The sequence below is a fragment of the Rattus rattus genome, chromosome 12, assembly GCF_011064425.1.
Source record: "Rattus rattus isolate New Zealand chromosome 12, Rrattus_CSIRO_v1, whole genome shotgun sequence".
Taxonomy (NCBI): Eukaryota; Metazoa; Chordata; class Mammalia; order Rodentia; family Muridae; genus Rattus; species Rattus rattus.
In genome coordinates, this window is record NC_046165.1 from 86677809 (window position 1) to 86686265 (window position 8457).

The following is an 8457-nucleotide window of genomic DNA, read 5'->3' on the forward strand; positions in this document are numbered from 1 at the left end:
TCTGCCCACTCCGGTAGTTCCTTGTATAGAAACAGCAGTACCAGTGCTGGGAAGCCTTGGCCGTGATCTCTTTCTGTAAAGAGACTCCATGACCTCAGAAACTTATAAATGAAAACATTTCACTGGGGGCTTGCTTATAGTTTTAATGCTTACGTGGATAACCACCATAGGGGCGCATGGCAGTGCGCAGGAGGGCAGGCAGGCTGACAGGCGTCCCTGAAGTGGCAGCTTACATCTTATTCATTTTTCAGACACAAAGAATAAAAAACTGGACATTGCATGGGCTTTTGAAACATCAAAGCCCACCCCAAGTGGCACATTCCCTCCATCAAGACCACACCTCCTGATCCTTCCCAAAACAGTCCCACAACAGTTAGGGACCAAGCCTTCAAATATGTGAGCTGAAGGGGCCATTCTCATGCAAACTTCCACGGGCAGTGAGGCATGCGAAGGAGTCTGCTTGATCCCCATGTTCAAAGATACGGAGCTGAGGAGTAGACTAAAAGATCTATTTCCAGAAAAAAAAATACATAGAATTAGTTCTGAATATGATGGGGCATATTCTTTTATTTAAAGATTTTAGTTTTAAATTAGTGTGTGTGTGTGTGTGTGTGTGTGTGTGTGTGTGTGTGTGTGTGTGTGTGTTTGTGTCTCTCTGTATATATGCCCAAGTGTGTATGGGCACCCAGGAAGAGTAATAAAAGGTTTAGATCTCCTGAAGCTGCAGATACAGGCAGTTGTTTGCTGTCCTACACGAATGGTAGGAACTTAATTCAAGCCTCCAAAATAGTATAAGCCCTTAACTGTTAAGTGAGTGATCTCTCCAGGCATGATGGAACGTTATTAATTAATTAGGTATATTTCTGTCTTTAACCTAGAGTGATATGTAATGTATTATTTTTGAGACAGAGGGAAAATAACATGGGTCTGCACACTATGGCTTGGTCACCTATCAGCAGGCTTGAAATGACACAGGAGGCAAATGGAAGATGCTTGCTAAGCTGTCGGCGAGTCTTGGAGTTTTGGTCACACATACCCCATGGTCTCCTTGTACATGGATGATTCCTACAGAAAATACCAGTGATCACTGGTTCCCTGGCAGATGTTTGTAAGACAGTGGGTTCATTTGGAGACTGAGAAACTCTTCTCCATGGAATACAGCATCACACCTTCGGTTACACATCTCTTGCTTCAGTGAAGAATAAATGAGGTTATAACTAATGACCCACTGGCCCAAGATGTCTTGAGACTCCGGGTAAAAGAAATGTTTACACCACCCCTAAGGATCTATGCATTTCAGTAATCTTCAGGAGAGTCAGGGGAACATGATAGCATATGCCTTTAGTCCCAGCACTTGGAGGTGAAGGCTCATTGTTGGGTACACAGCAAGTACAAGACTGGTCCAGGTTTCATGAGACCTTGAAACAAAAAATCAAATCCAAATAAATAAAATGATGAGTACCTGAAGAGTGATTAAAAGTCAATGGAACTGGCTGCCTCTACACGATTGAGCAAAATTGGGAGTTAGGCCTCTTGAAATCTGTCGAAGGCTCTTTGAATTCTTCTGACTTTTTCTTAATATCAGCTTGTCAGCTATTAGCTCTCACTTGCTTCCCACACATCCTTAACTTGTTGTTTTGAATCATCGTAGGCTGCAAAAGCATATGGCTGAGCTTGGAGGACTGTGTACAAGCAGTGTAAACAAGTTCCACCATGGTTGTCCTTCTCTGCAGAGAACTGGACTTTCGGTATCTAGTAGGCTCTTCGAGGGTCTCCTCCGCATAGCCTCTAGTTTTGGAGAGTGTATCATATAGCCAAGGTAGGAAGCTAGAGGAGGAAAACCAATACCTTCTTGTACATCCAGCAAACAGTGGAGAAGGGGTCGGGGTCTCCCCTAGGAGTTCTCGTGCCAATGCCCTCAGAGTGTGCATTCAGGCTTTTGTGCCCCAGTGGTAGTTAATTGTGAGGTGAGTCTTAATCTAGAGCCTTATAGTTCGCATTTGTAGGAAAAGGCAGTTATAATTATTTGGGGGCTTGTGGAAACTATACCTAGCATGTTAGTTCTTCAGCATGGCTCTGCAATGTATGAGCAATATAAACAGACATAATTCCTGCCAACATACGAAACTGTGGTGCCTGAGTAACAAAGATATGTTCATGTTTGCTTTGAATTTCTCAGTCTTCAAGAGCTAGGAGAGAAATAATAACAAAGCACTGACTACGTGCATTGGGAATGACTCCCTACTCTTTGGATTCTACCCTGAGATGCCCATCCCTACTGGGATCACTTTGTACTTGACTCCCATCAACCACTGCAGCCACCACCACACTTCCTTCTTTACTCTATACCTGCATACCCAGCCAGCCACTTCTTTCCAATGTATACACATCATTCCATGTGCTTCTGGTCCTTTGACAAAAAAGTCTTGCTATCAGCCCAGAGCCCAGTTATGCTTAGGATTTACTTCACTTATTACCCAGCATCCCTTTTACTTGCACCCACCTCACACCGAACAAAAACAAACCATGACGGATTAGCTTTGAGAGGCTTAACTGTCTTCATGTAAGTTTGCCTGGAATGTTTTCCAACTGGCCCTTAACGAAATGCTTACAGTCGTGTCATCTTCATGGGAAAGCCTTCTGTCCCACCCTCAGGCCACCTGTTCTGCATCATAGTCCTCATCAGCTGCCAATCATGTGCTGTTGTGACAGTATTGTCAGGCTGACCAGAATTTGAATTACCCAGGAGGTATATGTCTGAGCAAATTTATCAGAATGTTTCTAGAATGTTTTAACTGAGGAGGGAAGACCCACCCTGGATATGGGTGGAGTCGTAAAACCAACAGAAAGGTGGGGGTGGAGAAAGCAAGCCAAGCAGAGCCATGCTTCCTGTAGCCAGCCATGCCCGCCATGGCCGTGATGGTTCATCCCTACAAACCCTTTGTTAAGTAGCTTTTGTCAGGTGTTCTGTCAGAAGAGTGAGGGAAGTAACTCATACTATTGAATTCACACATTTCCCATGCAAAGGTCAGTCCCTCCTTCTTGACTGGACTTAGGATACCACATAGAAGCTGAACACAGCTATCGATCCACACAGCCCTGGGGCAGCATGTGAGCACCTTGGGGCTGAGGGTCAGTAGAAATGCCTGGTGGCTGCTCAGTATGAAGGCCCCTTCTACCGCCAATTTTCTTGGTAAGAATCTTATTCAGTTGCATTCTATCAGCTGGTCTGTGGGGGTCATGGGAAGCAGCATCCTGAGGCGTTGCCAGAAGGCTGTTAATACAAATCACAGCGTGAGTGACAAAAACTTTGTGTCATCCAATTCAGCTGGGTGCAGTGTTGAGCTCACAGCAAAACTGAAGCAGTAAGTTGTAAGTCAACGTTTTCAAAACTGAAGCCAAAAACAAAACTCAGATTATAGCACCAGTGATGTAGAAACATAAGCAGCCTTGAAAACTATGTGATCTTCGTCTGACACATCCGAGATCCATGGAGGAGTCCCAGCAGAAGCCTGACAGGTAAGAGGAAACCAGCTTGAGTCAAATCATCCTTTTCAAGGAGTTGGCCAATGCAAGGTGCCATTCAAAGAGACTAAAGTGGTGGGAAAGATTACCCTTTTCCACTGTTACAGGTTTTTTGTTTTTTTTAAAAAATAATATGATTGGAAATGAAGTTATAAGAACTGATTTTTTTTAAAGTAAAGAGAACTCCTCCTCCATAGGTTACTATGGTTTCTCTTAATACTTTTGCTATTAATAAATATCAAAAGAGGAATTTAGACACAATGGACACTAATTAGGAGGAGATGAACTGAGGTTTGAATAATTTTGAAATGAAAAAAAAACAAACAAACAAACAGGATTTGATCCTAAGGCCATTGACTCATAGGAATTCTTTAAAGGGTGCTATTCTATGCACAGTTCTTTAGGAGTGATTAAAAATCCACGCCTGGTTCTTCCAACCTGAAAAAGTCAGGATGAATTACAAAGAAGAAGAGAACTACAGGGTAAGAATTGTACCACTCCAGTCCACAGAGGCAGGGGACTGCTGAAGCATCGCTGAGGACAAGTACCCTTTACAAGGCACATTCCTAAACTGTTCCTTGGAAACAGGGCTGTGAGGAACATTAGGGCAGCCAACCATAGCATTTATTTAAACATGAGTTGATATCCAGGGCCATAGCCAAAGGATAATCAAAACATCTTTATAGGAAAATACCACGTGCAGTCATTTCTTACCAGGTACAGTGTGGATCATCAAAATCATTGAAAAATATCAAAGTTGCAGACCATCCTAAAGACTATCTTTTGTTTGTTTGTCTCTTAGGAAACATTAGAACCATTCTGTCCTTACACAGACCATAGGAACCATGACCCTTGTCTCCACCGAATCATGTGTGCTGCTCACAATGGCGGTTGTCCTCATGCATTCATGGTGAGATTCCAACCCAAAAGCCTCCTCCTTGGAGCTAGCCCTGCACCATAGTCCTGCCAGACCATGCAAGTGTCAGTGTGTGCCAAGCTCCTGTCATCTCTGGGAATCCTTCAAGACTCAGGCCAGGAAACAATGATTGCTTCTAAAGAGACTGAGATGACTTAACAATGTCTTGACAGATGGAGCTCTCAAGGAAATTTACCCAAGACCACATGAGATCTGAACCAGAGACACTAGCAGAAACAAGATTGTAGCCTCAAAGGGAAACTATTAAAAACAGCACGATTTTCCCAATGCAAATGCAGATTCATCATTTGATTTTTATCATCTAAGTCAGGAATTTTGAAATTCTTTCCCAAAAGGTTTGCTTCAGGAACAAAAGTCCATCAACACAGGACAAACAGGCCTGCTGACCCTGCTGTGCTGCAATGTTGTGTTTCTTCCATTAGAAAATATGGGTGCTTTTAGCTCTTTGGAAACTCTCTCTTTTTCTCACTCTGCAGCAAGAGGGATTAGCATGAGTCTTTGTCACTCCCAGAAGCAAGCATCAAATGTAAAAGTTTATTAGTTCATTCTCTACTGCCAAATATGAGGTCAGTGCCAGGAACACAAGCTGGGAAGAGAGGGCAAATGAGTTAGCCTTCTAAGTTCTCTTGCTGACCTGAAGCCTCACATCTGTGGATCTCAAAGCAGTCTGAATATCTGAATCTCTGGGCTTCCTCACCAAGGTGACATTGAGACCCTCCAGAGTGGTCAGGTCCGTCTACCTCTTTAATTGCTACCCTCTGAATACTGGTGGACATGGCCTGAGGCACAGTTTAACCTCTCAAAAATTACTCAAGTGGGGAGTCACATGGCTTGGTCTAGGAGTAAATGGGGATCAGATTGTGGCCATAGCACATAGAACAAACTCTTACAGGGGTCTCAGACTACAGAAAGCATGCAGGTCAGATCGGTGGCAAAAAGCTCTTCCTGATTGAGATGAATAATACATTCTTCATCTGTACGTAATTCTGTGCCTTAAGCTCCTAACAAGACAAACAGAGAGAGCTGTCATTTTCTTCAGAATCGCCACAGTTGGCTTGAGCATTCCTCAGCAATCGTTCCAAGAACTGTGGGTCTGGAGGTAAAAATAGAGAGCAATAACAGAATCAATATATCCTACGAGCCAAGGCAATAGCGCTTTAGACTATTTAAAACAGTTGATTATCCTGCAGTGGAGGAAGAAGGGACCGTGGGTGTTGAATCCAAAATTTGCTGTGTGCTAGCTTTCACTTTAGCTATAACAATCAAAGGAAATATCTGGGTTTCCGGTGGCCTTCAGAAACTTCAGCCCTAATAAGCTGAGAAAGCTTTCGTGCAGGAAGCCGATAGGTGCCTCCTTTCCCCATTTGCTCTCTGATCGGTATGGCTTCCTAGTTTAGAACACTAATCGGGAGTGAATGCTCACCGTCACAAGGAGGATTAGCACTTTGAAGATAACAGTATGTGAGCTGGCTGGGGATGAGTGGGAGGCATGGAGCTCAGAATGGGGGACCTACCACCCCCCAAGTTATTACAGTTGAGAGTAAAGGGGTAAAGGACACGGAGTAAGTGAAATTGTTTCCAAGGCTGTTCCCCGGAATGCTTCCTGGGTGTGTTTGAAGAGTCAGATGGACTGGTATAATGGTTACCCCTCTAGCTGTCAACCTGACAGAACCTAGAATCACCTTGGAAGAATCTGGCTAGATGAGTAAGTTAATTAATGTGGGAAGACTCAGCCCAGTGTGGACAGCAACTGTGTAGAGTGAAGAAGTTAAGCTAAGCACACGAACATGAAGCCATTCAGTTTTCTGCTCCAGACCTTGGTGTTGGGATGTGATGGAGTTAGCTAGTTGAAGTTCTGCCTCAACTTCTCCATAGGGATGGAAATTATAAGGTGAAGAGATCCTTTCTCCCCTAAGTTGTTTTGATGAGAGTATTTAGTATTAGACTAAAATTGGAACTGCTGGTAAAGCCAGAACAAGGACTACTCTGACAAACAGTGCAGGACACTTAGCTCTCTTCCAGGTGAAGGTAAAACCACAGGGCCATCTCCTATCTGATCTCCTCAGTCTTGACTAAAGATGACTCTCAGAAAGTGTTATCTCCCAGGCACTGATGATCTGCCGTACCACACATAACCCCAGTAACCTGTGGAAACCTGTAATGGCGGAGAAGAGCCACCATTAAAGACTGATCAAAGTGCCCAAAACTTGGTTATCTAAGGAAAACTGAGTAGCTCGCCAAGAGCAACATCTGTGATGGAAAATGTAGACCGGATTGAGTCAAACACTGGGGGATCCAGGTAGGATAGCTCAACATGTAGGGGATAAAGTAATTTCCTCAGCTGAAAATGGGCGTTCAACATTTTGTTTTCTACTTCAACAATACTTTCTCTGTGGCTATTCTGCCCCAACAGAAAAATGTTCTATAGGAGCTTGTGGTAGTTTGAATGAGAAACACCCCAATAGGCTCTTGTATTTCAATACTTGTTTCCCATTTGATGGTGCTGTTTGGGGAAGTTTAGGGGTGCAGCCATGATGGAAGTATAGAAGTACAAAAGTGGAAAAGGGCTTTGAGGTCATATCACCTTGCCCTATTTCTAGCTCTCTCCCTCTCACTTCCTCCCTCTCTCTCTGTCCATCTCCTTCAAGTTTGCGTTTGATATGCAGTGCCTTCCTGCCCTTACCACCATGTCTGCCATGTGTTGCCATTTCTCTGTCCCTCCATGATGGATTCTTATCCTTTTGAAACCATGAGTCAAAATAAAATCTGTCTTCCGTAAGCACCTCGACACCAATGGAATCTAGCACAAAACAGAATCGCATAATATTGTGTGCGCCATGAGAAAGTGTGTAGGGTGTCTGCGTGAGTTTGTGCGTGTGCGTGTGCGTGTGTGTGTGTGTGTGTGTGTGTGTGTGTGCGTGTGTGTCTGTGTGTGTCTGTGTATGTGTGTTTTTGTGTGTGTGTGTGTGTGTGTGTGTGTGTGTGTGTGTGTGTGTGTGTGTGTTGCTCGGCACAGAATTTAATCTCTTGAACATGCTCATTATACACTCCTACACTCACAAAGTTTTTGTCTTGTTTTAGAAGTGTTTGCACCGGCACCATTCCCAGGTTAGCCGTGACTTTCCAGGCTCAGGTAACCTTTCAGCCTAACTTGGAGAGCAGCCTAAACTATGGTACAGCACCATGTCCAGCACTGTGGACATTAGCAGCAGCCACAGTAGGAGTTCTGAAGGATATCGTTCTGTTGTTGGCTTTCTTCACTGTGGTCATCATTTGCAAGATGATGTTGATGGTAGGAATGATCTCACTGTTTGCCAAGGACTTCAGCTAGGATGCCACTGGCATTGTGTGTGGACAGGTGCCATTTACATCCATATAGCTGCCCAGACATCAGTTTTGGATTTTCTTTCTTTCATAATTTCTCGATGATTATAGCCTAGAGAATAATTTCCTTCTTCCATACTTTTTCTGTCTGTCTTCCCCTCCCTCTATTCTTCTATCCCTTACTTTTCCTTTCCTCTTTTGCTTGCTTGCTTCCTTTCTTTCTTTCTTTCCTTCTTTCTTTCTTTCTTTCTTTCTTTCTTTCTTTCTTTTAGTCTCTCCTTTCCTTTTTTTCTTAATTTGCTTGATACTTTTTAAATTTTTTTATGTTTGTTTCTAAGTTAGAGATCATCACTTGGGTTTTACTTCTAATTGTACCCAGAGTTGAAAGTGACAGTTATTTTAGGATTCCAGCACTTTCTAACAGCACCCCAGCAGCCTGACTGCTGGTCCTGCTTGTTTGCAGAAGTACGGCAGAGCTAAAGAAAGGAAAGCTGGCTGCTGTGTTCTGAGTGCACAGGGTTTTGTCTAGACTCTGGAATGGTTGTTCCTTTACTGCTGCAACCTTAAGCCTGTGTCACCAAAGCCCCTGCCAGGCCAGCTTTTGAGAAGACAGATAGCATGGGAAGATAAGGCCGAGGAAGAGACTCAAATAACCCTAAGCTGCATTTGCA